The sequence below is a fragment of the Mastomys coucha genome, unplaced genomic scaffold (assembly GCF_008632895.1).
Source record: "Mastomys coucha isolate ucsf_1 unplaced genomic scaffold, UCSF_Mcou_1 pScaffold20, whole genome shotgun sequence".
NCBI classification, from domain to species: domain Eukaryota; kingdom Metazoa; phylum Chordata; class Mammalia; order Rodentia; family Muridae; genus Mastomys; species Mastomys coucha.
In genome coordinates, this window is record NW_022196903.1 from 85,155,677 (window position 1) to 85,175,932 (window position 20,256).

The following is a 20,256-nucleotide window of genomic DNA, read 5'->3' on the forward strand; positions in this document are numbered from 1 at the left end:
AGCTCCTGTGCTACCTCTTTATTCATGTGTGTGTGTGTGTGTGTGTGTGTGTGTGTGTGTGTGTGTGTGTTTGCTTAAAGGCAGGGTCTTGTGTACTCTAAGATGGACGGAACTTACTGTGTAGCCAAATATGACTTGAACTGGTCCTCCTGCCTCTACCTCCCAAGGACTAAGGTAACTCTTATATTTCCTTTATGGCATTACAGAAGAAGAAAGACCACGGCCACCACAATAGAAGAGACTGTTGGGAACGAAGATGACTGTGTTAGCTTTCTGGTACCATGACAAAATACCTCAGATAAAAGGTTTTTATTTGGCTTAGCTTTCAATGTCTCAGCCCATGGTCATTTGCTTCTGCTTCCTTTGGACCTGTGGGAGCTGTGTGCGTAGCAAGGAGCCCAGTAAGTATAGGAGAATGCTGGGATTGTGGCAGCTGAGAAGCAGAAATGCAGAGAGAGTCAGGAAGAGAATGGACGTCCCGTGATAACTTAATTTCCTCCCATTAGATACCATCTCTAAAAGGATCTACTACCTTTCAGCAATTGGGAGGCAGAGGAAGGTGATCTCTATGAGTTCAAAGTCAACCTGATCTACATAGTGAGACCCTGTCTCAAAAAAAAAAAAAAAAAAAAAAAAAAAAAAAAAAAAAAAAGCAACAAACGAAAACATTTCTACAACCCTCAATGGTGTCACAGCACCGGTCTCTGGGTACACTTCAGGATCCCAACTGTGACATGGTATCAAGAACAACTGAGGTCTCAGTGGCCAGAGTGGGCCATAAATCAAATCAAATATGGGTGGGACATCTCAGCACCTAAGATCAGTGGGGACCATGTTGCCCAGAGATTTAATACCTTAGTCTAATTGACAAACGCTGGGAAGGAAGCCTACCAGTAGACCTCTCACCTCCCCTTCTCCTTCCTTCCCTCCCCCTCCCTCCCTCCTTCTCCCCCTCTCTCTTCCTCTCTGATCCTCATGTGGTGGATGGTGTGTGTGTGTGTGTGTGTGTGTGTGTGTGTGTGTGTGTGTGTATGTGCGCACATGTGTGTTTCTTAAGAGGTATCAGATGCACAATGAACATGGGCTGTGATTTGCTCAAAGGTGCACCCTGTCCTTCCTCTTTGTGTAATTCAAATGCCTTTAGTTCTCTTTCCACCTTGTAAATTTGTAACTTACCCACCATCCAAGGCCCACCCACATCCCAACTCACCTGAAAAGCTTGCCTTGACCCACCTGGCTTCTACCCACGGTTCTTGGTTTCCTCTTCATCCCTTTGCAAAATATTCATCAAGGATTAAAGTGTTCCAGGCTCTAGGGCAGTTAGAGACATAGAGGACTGGATATTCTAAGCAGATCTTTGAATAAGTCAGACACATGTCCATCCCTACACAGGACCAGGTCTGTATTTGAAGATAGCGTATTTTATGCTAATTCTTCCTTGGGCTTCCAGTGCCCCTGGGTTGGTCTTGGATACCCTATATCCTAAAGGATATCCAAGCTCACATCAGAAACCTCTCATTAGAATACAATCTCCTCATTGCAAAGGTCCTTCTGCTCTGCATAGGGCTTGTGTCAAACCAAAACCATGGCTTGCTGAAGAGATCGCACATTTTGGAGTCAGCTAAGCCTGGGGTTTGGTACCAGCTCTGCCGCTTATTAAATTCGTGGTCTAAGACAGTTTTTCATTCGCTTGTTTGTTGAGTGTGCTCTGCAGCTAGTAACTTCCAGGTACTTACCCACTAGAGGGGGTTGAGAGTGCTGAAGGAGAAACTTTATTTAAAGCATCCCAAAGTTCTGAGCCCCAGATCAGCTGTCTTGGACTGACTGCAGAAGTTCTTTTTTGCAAATTCCTGCTAGCCCAGGGTCTCTTTCCCCATTGACAACCACTACTTGGATCATTGAAAGAACTGTCCCTGTGGGTTTCTCTTGTTCAGGCAAACCAAGCATACCTGGGCAAGCGCACACTCTGTGCTTTGTCGCCACCTGTTGGAGGCAGAAGAAATAACCAGCCCAGTTCCAGAACCATAGTAACAGTTGCTACTAAGAGATGTCTGGTCTCAAGGGAATAAGGCAGAGAGCAACATAGTAGGACACCCAACATCCTCTTTTAGCCTCTGTAGCTCACACACAGATGAACACACTAGTACACACTTGTGCACACACAACCCCCCACAACAGAGAGAGAGAAAGAGAGAGAGAGAGAGAGAGAGAGGAAGAAGAAGAAGAAGAAGAAGAAGAAGAAGAAGAAGAAGAAGAAGAAGAAGAAGAAGAAGAAGGAGAAGGAGAAGGAGAAGGAGAAGGAGAAGGAGAAGGAGAAGGAGGAGAAGGAGAAGGAGAAGGAGAAGGAGAAGAAGGAGAAGAAGAAGAGGCATAAAGCAAAATAATTGTAGCTGAAGAAACCCTTTTATTAATGAAGTAATGAGTTGCTGGGGTCCTGTGCTAGGCAAACTACTGACAAAGAACAAATGAAGTATGCTGGTGCTCAGAGGGAAAGCACAGCTGATGTGCCCGAGTGGCTTGTGGAGAGCCTCAACTAGCAGCAAAGGCCTCTGGCAAGGAGATCTGTGCTGGTACAGGGTGATGAAAAGTACCCATGGGCCACCCTGAAGACCCCAGCCAGGACACTTCTTCCCATCACAGTGGCTGTTAGGCTACACTGACTTGGCCTGCATCACAAGCTTTTACCAAAGAGATGGATGTTACACCCAGGTGATACTCTCAAGAGCCTAACCACCCAGCCCATGGAGGGCGACTGTTAGAAAGAAGCAGTCAGAAGTGACAGGAGTCGCCCTGAGGTCTACTGTGAGGGGCTGAGGGCTTCCTCCTGCAGGGGACACCCAAGGGTTCTGAGCAGGACCGTAGCAATGTCCTATATGGAACTGTATAGGTGAGGTGAGTCTCTGCATCCCACTTCATTGTGGCCTCCTCTGTGTGGATAGCCCCACTGCATATCTGCTGGGAGGGCCCAGGCCTCTCTCTGAAAGCTTTGGGCTTCGTGCTCTGGACCTGCAGGTTCTGTCTCCCAGGGCGAGGGCAGGTGGGACAGGACAATGAGACCTGAAGACCCCATTCCCATAGCTGGGGAGCAGCAGAAACCCAGAACCCCATGACAGTCAGATGCCAGTCACATGACAAATTACCCTCCCCAGCCTTTAGCTTCAAGGAGGAAGGCTTTGTTTGGTAGCAGAGGTTCCAGACCATGGTTGCTTAGCCCTGTTGCTAGGCAACTCATCATAGCAAGAGGCTGCTGGGGAAAAAAAAACACTCCCCTCATGATATCCTGGAAGCAAGACAGGGACAGGAGCTGAGGTTCTCGTATCTTCTCCAAAGCCTTGCCCCAATGACTTAACATCCTTCTACTGAGCCTTACCTCTGGAAGATCCAGTTACCTCCCAGTAGCACCTCAAGCTGGGGACCAAGCCTTTACATGGGCCATTGGGGACAGCTAAAATCCAAACTAGGACCCTCCATTTGGTTAAGAGAGGAAAGGGCTCCTCCCGTGTCTGCTCAGTGCTGTCAGGGTGAGCAGCCTGCTGCAGTCCATGGTCAACTTCTTGCACAAGGGGCAGAAGTGGCTTGGGAACAGTTTCTCCTCATACAGGTGACATCAGAAGATGAGGGAGGGAGAGCAGGCCTTCAGTCCCTTGCTGGTCCTCATCTCTCCCACTCAGATGGGGCCTGGCATCCTGGTGCTGAGTCTGGCTCTCCCCAAAGTGCTGTATTTTGGAAAATAAATGCTCAAGTTCCAAGAAGTGAAACCTTAAAAGCATTCTTGCTTTCAGCAAGAATGGGACATGAACCCAGCACTCCCTCCAAATGGAAGTCTGTGTTTGTGCCAGTGGTTGTGAGCTAAACTCACTTTGTATTCTGCGGTTCTTGGGAAGAAAGCAGGTTGAAAGCTACACACCACCGTCACCCATGCTATGGAGGAGTCAGATAAGTGGAGAGGGCTAGGAACACTGATTCCCATCAGCACATGGGGCAGTACAGGACCAGGAATGAGCTGCCTTTTGCCTGAGTGGATCAACGCTGCGGTCTGTCATTATCAACCACTTCAAAGCTGGGTTTTGTAGCATGATCACACTTTCTTCTGCTGATTGGAGGGTAGCACAAGACACCATAATGGCTAGTTTTGGTGGTCAACTTGACTGCATCTGGAATCAATGAAAATGCAAGCACTGGGCCCTCCTGCAAGGGGTTTTTCTTCATCGGATTATTTAGAATGGGAAGACCTGTCCTAAATGTGGGTGGCACCTTCTGGTGGCAGATCAGATAAAGGACAACTTTGGTGTTAACCCTCTTCCCCTGCTATTGTGAGCTTCTGAGTGAAATTTTGAAATGGAAACAGGAAGATTCTGGTACATGGTGGCCTAGTGAGCACCATTGCCATCCACATGTGCTCACGTTGGGGCTTGGTTTTCCAGGGGAAAGGAAAATCTTTCAGTTTGGTTTTGTCGGTTTGTTTCTTCGTGAAAAGACTCTGATCACTGGTGTCTGTTTCTTGGTCCCTGGGCTCTGGAAAAAAAATGATCTAAGCCCAGAGGACCAGCAGCCTGTCTCACCAATCCCCTCCTGAGGCTGGGGTACAGGCACTACACCTGTCCTGCCCTCTCCTGAGCCCTGTCCAGGCTGCTCTGGCCTCCTCAGAAGGCTCACAGGCGGAGTCTCTCCTCTAGGTGCCAATGCCCAAGTCCAGATCCCCGGGCTTCTGGACTCTCCTGAGCACAGTCTCTAGATCCATCGAATGCTGCTCAGCATCTCCAAACTGCTCTGACTTGCCAGGGACAGCAGGACATGGAGTAGGCTTTGTGCTTCCCATCTATGAGGCAGAGTCGTGCAACCAAGAAAGATCAAACGGAGAAAGGTCAAGGTCAGGCTGGTGACCGTGCCATCAAATAAACCAGGACCAGGATGTGTGTGTGTCCAAGGGAAGCATGGCAGAGCTGGACATGGCCACAGTCCAGCAGCAGCAAGACGTTGGGGCATGGAGGAGGCATGAGGGAGTGGATCTCCAAGTCCTCCTGAACAGAGGGAAAGTGCTAAGATCCATCAGAACATGGGACTCAAGAAGAAAGAGGATCAGCTGTCTTGGTGTCCATCGTCTTAAGATCTGTGACAGGCATGCAGTTGGGTAACAAACCCTATGTAAAGTTTGTAACTGTTCAGTCCACTTACATTTGTTTATCTTGTATTATTAGGTTTGAATGAGAAGAAGTTCCACACATTTAAAGCCTTGCCATGCCCACTCATCTACTCCAGTTACATCTGCAATATCAGGGGTAAAAGCCTGATCACAGACAAGAGGTGTTATGACTTCAAAGGGAGTTTGTGCCTCCTGGGTATTCAGTCAGTCATGGCATCCCCTAACTCAGAGGTAGCCCAGATATGTCCTTGTGAACTTGCGTGCTAGGTGCCCACCAAGGTATGATTTATTAACAGCTAGACAAAATTGGACATTACTCTCTGACCTTTACCAATGTTCCAACATCTTAGCCAAACCCTGGCTTAGAATTTCATAAAGAATGCTACCCATCCAAACTAATTGCCTTTGGCATTGTGTGTTAGGCATTGAAGTTTACAGAATGGGAGACTTATCCCAGGGCAAGGTCAAGTAGAATCCTCATTCTCAGTCACAGACTACAGCTGAACCTAGGAATTAGCAAGTAAGAGACTGTCTCTACTAGCCCAGAAGATTAGCATAGTGGGTGTTTTACTAAGGATGGGCGGGACCTTGAACTGAGTTTATGTGTGTGAGACGGTGTGCAGCAGTCAGCATTGAGCATTCTAGATTCAAGATTCGACATTCGAGCATCTGTCCTCCTGGCTGGCATATCCGCAGCCCCCGGGGACTTCGGCCGGGCCCATGGAGCCTGGGGGTGCTGCACCAGTCCAGAAGAGATGGCTGCTGTTTTAGACCCAGTGTGTTTCAGGTGACCTTAGATGTACCTCAACTACTGAGCTGCCAGATTTTCTATTTCTCTTTTACAATGACTGTAAAAAGCGTCATGCCATTTTTGAGAAATACATTCAGATCCCACACTTCTTTGTGTCGACTCTATTTATCACCCACCAAATTCCTTGCTCACCAGGCCAGAACTTTCATCACCCCGCTGAAAAAGGGGACCCCGAAGAAACCGCCGGTCCGTGGCAGCCTGCACACTCACTGTGACCTTTGGGTGCTTTTCTCATCCTTCCTCCCTCCCTCCTGCCTTTCTGCCTTCCACCTACCCTCACCCTCCTCTGTTTCTTCTCATATCTCCTCCCTTCCTTCCATATCTATGTCAATAAACATATCTAGAATGATGTTGAGGCGTGGGGCACTAGGTTTTATAATGGTTTCCCTTACCGCCTCAATTTTGTAGTATATCTTGAATGCTTTTTCTCAGTCTTTGTTTTACTTTTTCATCTTACTAGTTTTCTCATATTTTGTCTCTTTAATAACTTGTTTTGATTATATTCACTACCCCTCCAACTCCTCTTAGATCTATCTCCCCCAGCTCCACACTCAACTTTGTGCTCTTTTCTTTTGTTGTAAAGCCCATGAAGTACAATTTGTGATGCCCATACACTCTGGGAAGGATGGCCTTTCACTAGAGCAGAGTCAGTCTACCAGGGGCCACACCCTTAAAGGAAACTGACTTTCCCTCTCCCAGCAGCTACCAGTGGCCAATGTCTCCTTAATTAGATGCAGGACTTCATGCCACCTTCCCTGACCATGCTGGGGATTTCTGTGACCTGAGAGTGCACAGGCCTTGTGCATGCTTTTACCACTGCTGTGGATTCATATATGCAACTGCCCAGCTGTGCCCAGGAAACTTATACTCACCTGCTGCCTCTGACTCTTACAGTCTTTCTTCACCCTCTTCCATAATGTTCCATAAACTCTAACAGGAAGGGGTGTGATAGAGATGCCCTACTTAGGAGTGAGCATTCACCAATCCCTTGTTCTCTACGCCTTTACCAGCTGTGTGTCTCTGTGTTAATCTCTGTCTAGTGCAAAAAGAATGATGAGAGTTGAGAGATGCCCAGTCTATGAGCAGGGTAAGACGTCTTTAACAGTCTGTTTAATCCTATGCCCCTCCAGAGAAGTAGTAGTAGGTTTTCCTCTAAAGCCTAAGACTTATCTGGCCATAGGTTCTTGTTCCTGATAATGGTGGAAGATATAGTTTTCAACTAGTGGAGTGTGTCTTAAATTCGATCGGAGAGTGGTTAGTTACTCCTGTGATATTTCTGCACCACTGCACTGGTAAGCGTGTCTTACCAGACCCACCACTGTTGGAGTTGACAAGGTTCACAGCTGGGTAAGACTAGTGATTACTTTTCTCCTCCAATAATATGCATAGTCCTTTGCAGCACTATAAAGGCTGACCAGTAGTAATGAAGCTTCCAGGTGAGTACTAAATTGATCTCTTCCCATTCTGTGACTTAAGTATGTGGTGTCCTCGGCAATGGGATCTTACCACCAAGTTTAGTGGGGGTAAACAAGAGCATTGGTAACAGCCTGTAATGTCTGAGAGTCTGTAGGACCCCACTGGCCAACAACTCCAGAAGAGATCATCCATTCCTGGGACATGGCTTTTTTTTATTTGTGGTATCTAGAAGGAACACAGTTTCCCTGTTAGAGTAAAACTTCATTTAAGTCATGTGTGTGTGTGTGTGTGTGTGTGTGTGTGTGTAAGCTTCTAGAGTAATAAGTTTCCATGTCTTTTTCATAAAGTGTTTGATGTTAGTTATCCTTCCCCATCTTCCCTCGTCTACCCTCCCTTCCCATCCTCCAGACCACTTAACCCTCCCTGTTCCAGTATTTTCCCTTTAATCTTTTAAACCACTAGGTTCTTTCTACCTTTTCTTGAATTACACCCATTTCTCCTGATAAATTGTACAATCTCTATGGTTATTTGTTTGAATATGCTTGGCCCAGAGAATGGCACTATTAGGAGGTATGGTCTTGTTGGAGTAGGTGTGGCCTGGCTGGAGGAAGTGCGTGGGTGTGGGCTCCTAGCTGCCTGAAAACAGTCTTCTCCTGGTTGCCTTTGGTTGACGATGTAGAACTCTCAGCTCCTCTAGTCCCACATCTGCCTGGATGCTGCCATGCTCCCACCTTGATGATAATGGACTGAACCTCTGAACTGTAAGCCAGCCCCAATTAAATGTTGTCTCTTATAAGAGTTACCTTGGTCATGGTGTCTGTTCACAGCAGTAAAATCCTAAGACAGTATTCCAAAAAGAACACACATATCTGAAGATTCAAAGCTACCATGTACATGTGAGAGAAAACACATGATGTTTGTGTTTCTGAGTCTTATTCAGAATGACTGTTTCCAGCTCCATCCATTACCTGCAAGTTTCACAATTTTTTTTTCTTAACAGATGAATAATATTCCATTCTGTAAATGTGCCATGGTTTCACTATTCATCCATCAGTTAATGGACATCAAAGCTGTTTCCATTTCCTGGCTAGCATGAATAGAGGCAATGAAGGAAAATGGATGAGCTTATATCTTTACCATATGATATAGAGCCCTGTATATGACAAGAGATGTATAACTGCACTGTGTAGTAGATCTATTTCTAGCTTCTTCTTTTTTTTTTTTTTTTTTGAGAGATGGTTCCTGGAGGGACAGAAATTTACTGTGTAAATCAGACCAACTGCAAACTCACAGAGATCCACTTGTTTCTGAATCCAAAATGCTACAATTAAACATGTATGGCACCATTGCCCAGCCATTTCTACCTTTTCCAGAAGCCTCCGTGATGATTTTCAGAGTGGTTGGACCAGTTTGCACTCCCACCAACAGTGGATAAGTGTTTCCCTTGACCTACATGCACAGCTTCCCTCACCAGCAATGATGGGCATCACTTTGAAGTAAAAGGATGTCAGAAGGTGTTTCAAGCAATTGGAAGTAATAAACAAACAGGTAGAGATGTTCTAATACCTAAAAAATAGACTTCCAAAACTAGCCAGAAAAGTTAGGGAAGTAACATTTCATAGTCATTAAAGAAAGAAATCACCCAGCAGACCATGTCCTCTGGAAAAACAGCCTGTGCTCTTAACTCTATCTCTCTAGCTGCCCCTTTCTTTTGGCTAATTTGGCTAAAGGTTTGACTGTTTTGTTATTGCTTCTATTTTATTAATCTCAGCCTTGATTTTCAGTATATCTAATGCAATCCTAAACATCATACATGTGCCAAATACAAGGGCAGCCAATTGCATAAAAGAAGCACCAGTTGATTTATGACCACAGATTGACCCCAACACAGTGATAGTGGTGATGTCAGTACCACACTCTCACCAAAACCAGCCACCCAGAAATAACTCAACAGACAAACTCTGTAGTTAAATGACATCATAAACCAAAGGACCTAATGTATTCCAGCCAGACACTGAAGAATACACCTTCTTCCCAGCCGCTCATGGAACTTTTCTTCAAAACTGACCACATAGGACACAAAGCAAATCTTTACAAATACACACACACACACACAGAGAGAGAGAGAGAGAGAGAGAGAGAGAGAGAGAGAGAGAGAAAGAGAGAAAGAGAGAGAGATCAGTCTGAATTCTATTCTAGTGCAATGGAATAAAGCTGGAAATTGACAGCAGTAAAAGCTACTGAAAGTACACAAACACATAGAAACTAAACAACACACTACTGAATGATAATTGGGTCATGGAAGAAATCAAGGAGGAAAGTTAAAATTCCTAGATTGGATGTAAGTGAAAGTACAGCATACCAAAACCTATGGGATGAAATAAAGGCAATGGGAAGCAAAAAGTTCCTACTAAGAACCTACATTAAAAAAAATTGAGAGATCTCAGCTTAATAACTTTTTTAAAAAAAGAATCTTTAAAAAAAAAAGATGTTTGCACTTTTTTTAAAAGAAGATTCATTTATTTACTATGTACACAGTGTTCTGCCTACATGTACGTCTGTGGGCCAGAATTATTATATATGGTTGTAAGCCACATGTGGTTGCTGGGAATTGAACTCATGGACCTCTGAAAGAACAGCTAGTGCTCTTAACCTCTGAGCCATCTCTCCAGCCCTCAGCTTAGTGACTTAATGATGAACCTAAAGACCTTGGAAAAACAAGAACAATCCCCTCCACACACAAAAAAAAGTAGACAAGAAAAGATAATAAAAACCAGGGCTGAGATTAATCAAATAGAAACAAACAAAAAAAAAAGAGTCAATGAAGCAAAGAGTTGGTTCTTTGGAAAGACTTTAGACAAACTTTTAGCCAAATTAATGAAAAAAAAGAAAGCGCTAGAGAGGCAGCTTTGCAGTTCAGGGAACAGGCTGCTCTTCCGGAGGACATGGGTTTGCTGTCCAGCATCTACATGGTGGCTCACAACTGTCCATAACTCCAGTTCCAAGGGATAAGACACACCCTCTTCTGGCCTCAGTGAGTACCAGACATGCACACAGTGCACAGATGTACATGCAGGCAAGACAGACATACACATTAAATAATATTTTATTAAAAACTATATTTCATCAAACTGGAAAATCTAAAAGAAATGGATGAAGTTCTAGATCTATATGGCCTACTGAAGCTAAACTAAGAGGAAATATATAATTTAAATAGACCCACAACAACCAGTGAAACAGAAGCAGTAACTAAAAGTCTCTTGGCTAAACAAAGCTTAGGGACAGATGGATTCAGTGTAGAATTCTATTAGATCTTCAAAGAACTCAAACCAACAGACCTCAAATTATTTTATAAATTAAAAAGAGGAACATTTCCAAAATAGTTTTACAAAGCCAAAGCCAGCAATAGAGCCCTGATACAAAAACCAGATAATGGTCCAACAACAACAACAACAACAAAAAAAGATTATAAACCAATATCTATCATGAACATGGATGCAAAAGTTCTTGATAAAATACTTGCAAACTGAATTCAAGAATGCATTTTAAAAAAAAAAAAAGACTATCCACCATGACTATGTCATCATCATCCCAGAGGTACAGGAGTGCCTCAACATATGTAAATCAATAAACATAATCCATCACATAATCTGACTCAAGGAGAAGAAACCACAAAACCATCCCATCAAATGCAAAAGGACTTTGACAAAATCCAACATCCCATCATGATAAAAGTCCTCAAAACTCTAGGGATACAGAGGACACATTTCATAGAACACATCTTGCTAAAGAGAGAAAAACTCAAAGCATTTCTACTCAAATCAGGAACAAGCAGGGATGTCCACTCTGCCCCCTCCCGTTCAAAACAGGACTTGAAGTCTTTATTAAAGCAACAAGGGAAGGGAAGGAGATCAAGGGGATGCAAGTGTGAAAGGAAGAAGCCAGAATATCCTCATTTGAAAATATGATCCTGTACGTAATCTATATTCTTTATCATTGCATTTGGAATATTAATAAAATAATTCAATAAAATTTCCAGAAATTCTGTAACGTCCACTTAGCAGGACGGGAACACTGAATTGCTGGATCAGACAAGCACCTGAGGTAGGATGACACACACTGTTCTGAGACAGCCTGGGATCCTTTCCTGGTGATGCACGTGCTTGCTGTTCCTTCTACCTGGGATGTCCTCTCCTCCTTGCATTACCAAATTTCAGCTCTTTTTAGACCCAGCTCAATGTGAAGCATTTCCTGATCCACACACCCAGCCAATCAGGCGCTCTCTGGAGACTGAGACTCTGAGCAGCGACAGAGGCACAGCAGAAGGCTCAGTGTGTACTCACTGGACACAGTGTCCAGGGAAGACTGTTCAGGCAGGGGCTTGGCACCAAGTCCACAGGGTGCAGCTCAGCATCTGCTTATTGATCTCGGTCCTGGGGCTTCCCTTACCCCTGGACCTCATTTTCCTGCGTTTGCTTGAGAGCCTACCTGCTGCCCTGATCCCAAGTGTTGAGTCTGTGCTGTAAGAGGATTGAAGAATGCGTTGAGATTACCCAAAGATCAGTGTAAGAGACTGTTGCCCCTGAGAACCAACCTTGGGAAAGATGGGGCATGGCCACATGCGTATCTGAACAGCTTCCTTCTAAGGTGGGAGGGAAAGTTCTTACTTGCTAAGGAGTGTGCCCATCCTGTAGAGGAGAGGGAGAGGATAAGAGGATAAGGGAGAAGTGCAAACTCATATGACCAGGAAAAGCAGAGGCCTGGACTCTTTCCAACATCTGCTTCTTCTATTACTTTGAAGGACTCCCTTCAGGTGAGAGACTTTGCTATGTCTGATACACCTTCTCACTGTCTGGTACACCAAGAGCACTCAACAGATGCTTACAGACTGCTAATCCAGTTCTATCAGCAGGTGCGTTTTGCAGTTGGGACAGGCTAGTCAGAGCTGAGGGCAGCCCAAAGTTTTGATGTGGGAGCCCAGAATTCCATAAACCCAAGTTCTCTCAGCCAAGGCACCTGTCATGTATCTTCTTCCTAGAAGGAGTTCCCAGGGAGGCTGGTGGGTCAGGGGGTCGGATGTACAGGTGAGCTTGCTGGTTGATGTAAGTGGAGACAGAATCAGTTCTGGCTGAGCTGACTCTGTGATTCTAAGCAATACTGTGCAAAGGTCAACAAGAGATTCCAAGATGGGTATGCTGCAGGATTAGTGAGTGGGCAGAGCCAGCGACATGAAGCTGAGCAGAAGAGGTGAGGCAGAGCCCTGTCAGATGCTGTACAGTTGAAGGGATGGGAATAAACGACCTGACGGTGGTTTAAGGCGAGGTATTAAGGGATGGGTGGCTGGGAGACAGAGGCAGGGGGATTTCTGAGTTCAAGGCCAGCCTGGTTTACAGAGTGAGTTCCACGACAGCCAGGGCTATACAGGGAAACTCTATCTGGGGGCTGAGGAGGAAGGATAGGTGGTACTGAAGTGTCCATTGAAGTGATGGGAGGTGTAGGAAGGAGCAATATGCAGAGCTGAAGGATGGGCATGCTTGAGGGAAGGGAGGGGCTAAGAAGTGAGGGCTTGGCAGAGTAGAAGAGCTTGAAAAAGGAAAGGATGGCCTAGAAGAAGGGTTGGAGAGGCAAGTTGGGCCAAGCTAAAATGGGCGTGACCAAGATGGAGACGGGCGGGGCCAAATGGAGATGGGCGGGGCCTCTTGAGTGGAGTACTTAAATAGGCTGAGCTGAAGGGGTGGACAGAGCCAAGAGGAAAGTCCCGGGCAAAAGGGGTTGGTGGGGCTGGCTGGCACAGGCAGAGCTTAAGTAGGGTAGGTCAGGGAGAGAAAGTACAGGGAACTCAGAGGCCGAAGCTACTAAGTCACCCAAGGGAGCTACTAGGACAGGCGGTTGTGGTGACCTGAGGGAGCAGTAGTGATCACTGGTCACACTGACGTCACACAGGGAACAGCAGAGATGGGAGGCCACTTTAAGGTAAAGCCCCTGAGAGAAGGGGCTGATGACAGCATAAGGCCATGGTCATCTGAGGAGCATCAATGTGTTATTTATGTACAATTTCTCTGCTTATTTAAGATAAGTACTCAAAACCATAAACTTTCTTTTTAAGAGTTACTTTTGCTGTACTTCAAAAGTTCTGGTAAGGAAGGTATCCTCAGTTTCAATTGATTCTAGAATCTTTAGAATTACTCCGTGGTGTCTTCCATGGTCCATTCTTCACTCAAGGTGTGTTGTTCAGTCCCCAAGTACTTAAGTAGTGTCTCTTGCTAGAGATTCCTATGATCTACAGTGATCTGTGATCTATGATCTATAATATGATCTGTGATCTGCCATCTACTAATACACAAGAAAATATCTCAGATCTCCATTCTTTTCTAAGTGATCATTGCAGGCTAGAATATGATCTATTTTAAAGAATACCCACGTGCTGCTGAAATGTGCTTCTGTTCTGTGTCTCTTGGATGGAATGTTCCCTAATATCAAGCTCACTTAATCTGTGGTGTAGTTTAACTCTGATGTTGTTAATTCATTTTAATTTGGATGGCCTGTCTAAATAAGAGTATGTTGAGATCTCTCGCTATTGTTATAGTAGCACCTAGCTACCTTTAATGTTTGTTAGTGTTTGTTCTATGAAATTGGGAGCCCTAATTCATTGCATATACATTTACAACTGTTATATCCTCCTGATGAACTAGCCACTGTGTTAATGTGTAATGGCCTTCTTTATCTCTTCTAATTTTGAAGTCTACTTTATCAAATTCAAGAATAATGACATCAGCTTCTTTTCATCTTCTGCTTTTGATAGATTGACTTCTATCATCTGATTTATCACACACTTAATGTGTATGTGTGCATGTATGTTTGTATATGTGTATGGGGGGGAGGTGAGACATTTCATGTGTGGTCTGGGAACTGAACTAAGATCCTGTGGAAGAGCAACAACTGCTTCTAACCACTGAGCTGTCCTTCCCACCCAAGTTTTTGCCAGTCAAACATGTTTCTTGAAGACTAGCAATTCCTGTATATCTCTCTCTCTCTCTCTCTCTCTCTCTCTCTCTCTCTCTCTCTGTGTGTGTGTGTGTGTGTGTGTGTGTGTGTGTGTGTGTGTTTGAGTGTGCATGTGCACATGTATATGTAAGCTAGAAGACAGCCCTAGGTGTCAGCCTCAGGAACTCTGTTCACTTCCTTTGAGGTCATGGCCTCTCAGTTACTTGGAATTCACCAATTAGTCTAGACTATCTAGAGAGCAAACCCTAGGATGGGTGGATATATTGTTTCATTGAGCTCTACAGAGTCTGTCTGTAGTCCAGGCTGTTCTGAACTCACTATGTAGCCAACCCTGGTCTTGAACTTGGAATCCATTCTCCTGTCCCAGCTTCTTAATTGCTAAGATTATAGACATAAGTCATCATATTCTATACTACATCCTTCCTGTGGGGGAAGGAGCTGTGGGACTTCTCTGAAGCACATCTTGCAGGCAGTACACTCTGGTCTTCATGTTTGGGGCGGGTGGAGGGGACTGGTTGAGAACTGGGTATTACTAGCTACTGTTTCTCTAGTGTATCTCAACAAATAGACCAGGATAATGTTTACAGGAATATTGCTCACACCCAGTTCTGATGTGTTGCCGGATGTTTGATCACACTGTGAACCCTGAGATTGTGTTATTGACTGGAAAAACTTGTTTGTACTTGTGGTGTGACTCAGCCCTATCACAAACCTTTAATCCAATTCTGCTTGAATATTGTAAACAGGATTAAATAAAGTCAACCATAAGTCAAGAGGTAAAGCAAGCAACCAGTTGACAGGAAGTAAATAGGATCATTAAGAAAAAACAGAGAGTAAAAGGGAGTCTGGAAGATGGATAGAGAGGAACAGGAAGTAGAAGGGAGGAACATTCAGCTTGGATGAGGGTTTTTGGAGTTTGTGAGAAGGGATTCCTTCTGGGATGTCAACTGAGAAGGAGGGTCAGCTGGGTGCTTTCTCTGCCCCTCTGAGCCAGGAGGCTTTCAGCCCAGTATCTGGCTCCCAAGTTTTCATTGGTAAAATTGAACAATTGATATTTTGTTAAACAGCACTAGTGCATGTATATCTAAATGATTTCCCTGTTTATCCATCTATATCTTTATTAAGCCAAGCTGGATTCATATTTATATCTCAGATTGTAGTGTAGTACAATGGGATTTTAACTTCTCTTCCCCCTCCTCCCCACTCTCCAACAATGAGTTCTCATGTTCTTGCCACCCATAACCTATCTATTATTCAACCACAGTGGCAATCTAAGGACATTAACTCCTACCTTTGTAAGAAACTCATTTTCTGTTGAAAATCCATGTTGATAGGGAGTCTCACAGCTTATATTAACCATAAATTTATAATTTTCAGGAAAAATGTAATATAAAAGTTTTTATACCTGCTTCTTTAATTGAAGATTAAAATCTTGAGAATCACCCTTTGTCATATAAAATTTTATGTTTTAAAAAACATTTGTATCCCTATCAAATACAGAACAGTCCATCACCTTGAGATTTCCTGGCTGCACCTCCTTTGATCCCTACCTGACCCTCCTATCATTCATTGTTTGCTCTACAAAGAATGTCCTGTGACTGAAACAATTAACACACAGCCTGTGCAGTTCGTCTCCTCTCACTGGGTGCATGGGGATGCACTTTGCTTTGCAGGTATCCAGTGTCAACTCCCTCTGCCTGTGCATTCCTGTTGCTGGAGCTCTGTTAGTCCTCACACTTGACAGGGACTGTGAAGAAAGCTGCTGGCAACATGTGCATCCAGGTGGTGTGTGTAGGCATGTGTTTTCAGAGAGTTTAGGTGCAACCTAGACCATCTGTGTATGTATTGTTTAGCCAGGGAGGCCATTTTAGATTACTAATTCTAACAATAATTAATTGGCTACCCAGGTATATTGGCCCAAGCCTGTAATCTTAGCACTCACACATAGAGACAGGAAGATCCCGAGTTCAAGGCCATCCTTGACTATACAGGAAGCCAGCTGGGTTACTTGAAACACTGTCTAAAAACAAAGAAAGTAAGCATCAACCGCAAAGACCTTGCTGCTGAGAGCAGTTCAAATGCAGCCTCACAAGGCCCTTCCCTTTCGGCCTTACTGTTTTCACACACACACACAAAAATCACCACTTGCTGAAGACTCTTTATTTTTTAAGAGTTTGTAAATGGGCCGGGCAGTGGTGGCGCACACCTTTAATCCCAGCACTTGGGAGGCAGAGGCAGGCGGATTTCTGAGTTCGAGGCCAGCCTGATCTACAGAGTGAGTTCCAGGACAGCCAGAGCTATACAGAGAAACCCTGCCTTGAAAAACAAAAACAAAAAACAAAAACAAAAACAAAAAACAAAAAACAAAAGTTTATAAATGCTGAGGTTAACCCTTTGTGATATGAAAGGCTATGGGTTTAGACAAATGTGTAGTTATGGACCTCTCCCCCTGTCAAATACAAAACAGTCCTTCACCTTGAAAGTCCCAGGATGCACAGCCCTACTTCGTTCATGCACTGCCCCGCCCTTGCATCAGCCATCAACACTGTCTGTTGCCTGCCTGCCAACGTTCCTTTTAAGTACTGTCTTGGGAAGCAAACCAGTAAACACTGTCTTTGCGGTCTCCTTCCACTTACCATGATGCATTTAAGGTCCGTGTGTGTTGATTTATCACTAGCCCACTCTTCCCTCTTGCTGCATAGGAATTCGTTGTATAGAAGTCTGTATGTCCATCCATGCCTTTGTTGGGGCATTGTCACACTTCATGCTTTATGGTGACCGTGATGCTGCTGGAGACACTGCCTGAAGGACTGTGTGGGTGCATGTTTTCGCGTGATTTATGTGGAACCAGGAGTGTGATTGCAGGTTCATATGGTGAGGTGTGTGATGGAGCAGGATCTACCACAGTTTTCTCAAAAGCATCTGGGTTTGTCCTTCCCTCTAATAGTCAATGACTGATGGCACACAAGTATATTCTTGTGGCTCTAACATTATGCACCTCATTCAGTGAAATCTTATTTGCTGTTTGGATATCTTATTTTTAAAGGGCCTGTCCATGTCTTCTCTTTTTGAGACTCAGTAGTGACCAATGGAATAGATTGTATTATGTAGCCAAGGCTGGCCTTGATTTGTGACCCTTGGGCTTCAGCCTCCTGAATACTAGGACAATAGACATGCACACACAGGTCTTACTCTCTTCTTAAAATTTATGCATATATCAGTGGTATCAGTTCCTTCATTTCCTCCTGTATTCCTGACCTCTTGATAGTTGCAAATATCCCTTTATGTCAACTGAATATATAAAAAGTTACTTTGTTAACATTTGGCTCAAAATGTAGAAAGCCTACATAGTTTAATATTTTTCCAAATTGTCTACTTCCATCACCCAGTTTTTATTTTATTTTATTTGCTTGTTTGTTTTTTTTTTTCCAAGACAAGTTCTCACCACATAGCTCTGGCTGTCCTGGAACTCACTATATAGATTAGGTTGGCCCTGAACTCAAAGAGATCCACTTGCCTCTGTCTCTCTCAAGTGCTGGGATTAAAGACATGTACCACTATACCTACCTCATCACCCAGTTTGAAAGCTATTTCTTTAAAAAAAAATCTAAAATCAAAATTATGAGAGTGAAGAGTAAATGAGGCTGTCACTAGGTCACTAGGTCACTAGGTCAGAGAGACTAAGTGACATTTAGTTTGTCACATACCCTTGAAATATTGAATGACACATAAATCTATCACATATATAAGATATACCTGTGGCAGCAGTTGATCTTTTCTTTGGTTCTGTAATAAACACACATAACAAGTGTGTTGCTTCCATGGCATTGACTGCTGTCACAGGCAGGTGACTTTCATGTCTGATTTATACTGAATTTCAGAGTTTAACTTCATAAGAAATGCTTGGTCCAGAAAGTCAGAGCCCTGAAACTAAGAGGAGGCTGAGAGCGTTTGAAAATTAAGTTTGTTGCTTTTGAGACAGGTTATCATATAGCCCAGGCTGGCCTAACTTCCCTGTAGCCAAGGCTGGCAGGCCTGAAGATCTCTCAAAGGCTGAACACAGGCAGTGGTGGCCCCTGGGTCTCTAAGGAGACCTTCTCTGTTTGTTCTGAGAAATTGAGACTAAGACTGCTAAAAAAAGACTAAGACTAGTATTATTGGGAAATGCTCATTGTTCAAGAAAAGCCTATTACATTTTAAAACTTGAAAAATTACATTTTGACACTTTGAGTCTTTTTCACATTTAAAAAAATTTTAATATTTTTATTTATCTTTATTTTGTATATATGAATGCACATTTGGTGGTTTCAGTGATCAGAAATTGTCAGATCCCCTTGAATTGGAGTTACAGACAGCTGTGAACCTTCATGTGGGTGCTGAGAATTGAACATGGATCCTCTACAAGGGCTGACAGTGCTCTTAACCCCTGAGTCATCTCTCCAGCCCCCTTTCTACTTTCTTACTTCAGGGAGAATATTCTTCACCGCTGGGTTGCAGTAACTGAACACATTTTTATTATGATGAAGCACAAACACACAGCATTTCCCATCTTGAGCATGCTGCTTGGGGTCATATACATTTTTGCCACCATCTGCACCACCACTTTCTCCTCCTGCACCACATCCAGCCTCCTCCCAGCATGCTGCTGTGGCCTTCCAGCCTGAGCTGAGCACTGCAGTCTGCTTTTGTGAGTCTTCCCATGTGAGTCTCTAAGCTCTTCCTGCTCCAAGTCGTCCACACAGACCCCACTCTGCATGACTCTCATGTCAGTCAGCAGGCAGCTTCATGCTCGTCCATGTGGTACCATGTACAGAATCCCCTTCTCTTTTAAAGCTGAATAACAGTCCAGTGTGGGGACTGCACTTTGGTTGTCCATCCTTAGGACTGCTTTACCCACAGACTCAATTTTTGTCGGTGTCTGTCTGTATGTCTGTCTGTGTTTTCTGATTGTATTGTGAGTATAATAATAAATGTCTACAAACCTAGTGTGCCAAAAGAGAGATAGTTGAAGAAATTAAATGATTGAAGCCTATCGCAGGCTGTCAGATATTTGTGAGTATTATGGGTAATACAGGCCGTGAGATACATTTACCATGTCTTCTTTGAAAACACACAGGAGAGTATAAAACACTTATGTAATTGGTATGTGGTTTTTCATTTATGTCTACCACCCACATATATCACAATATGGCTTAATACCAACAAAAAAGAATAACTCAGTTTTTTTCCATTAAACTGAAACCAATATGAGCTACACCACAATGCATAGCTCTGATGCCAGTGCACTGGCTCATGTTAAGGGAACTTATCCAACCTTGAGCAATCTCATGTTTACTGTCCCCCCATGCATGGATTCCAAAATGTTAAATGTTAGTTATGATTTTTTTCAGTACTGAGGACAAAAAAAAAAAAAAAGACTTTGGTGGCATAGCCATGGTCTATCAGAATCAATGTTCAGCAAAACATAGGGTCATCACTTGGTCTTCTTAAGTAGGAGACAATGCTGTCCAAAGTGTGTGTCATCACAAAGAAGCTCATGAGGCACAGAAGAGCCTCGTGGCTCTTCGTTCTGCAGATGGTTTGAGGGAAAGACTGGTGCTATGGAGAAACTGGGATTGCTTTTTATGTCTGCCTAGGAAAGTCAGCATATACCCACTGGAGAGGAGCATGAGACCTACAAAGATGACATCCCTGGAGGTCAACAGTATATAAAATGTGTGATGGACAGAGTAACTCATGGGTGCCAGAGAGTAAGATGTCGTCATATATGTAAAGCTAGGTGAGGTCAAATTAGGCTTCGCAGTTATGTAATGAGGGGACTGCTAATGAATGTATAGAAGACACTCAGGAAAAGAAGGCAACCTAGCATGTGGTGTGGAGA

The 20,256-nt window shown here is 43.9% G+C and overlaps 1 long non-coding RNA gene across 1 annotated transcript; it reads right to left on the reverse strand.

Moving 5' to 3' along the window:
* Positions 1-294: 294 nt before the first annotated feature.
* LOC116098251 lies at positions 295-11,995 on the reverse strand. Its single transcript, XR_004121756.1, has 3 exons — positions 11,965-11,995; positions 1,211-1,311; positions 295-433 (listed from the first exon to the last, which is right to left on the reverse strand). It is a non-coding gene; the product is annotated as an uncharacterized LOC116098251 (long non-coding RNA).
* Positions 11,996-20,256: the final 8,261 nt, after the last annotated feature.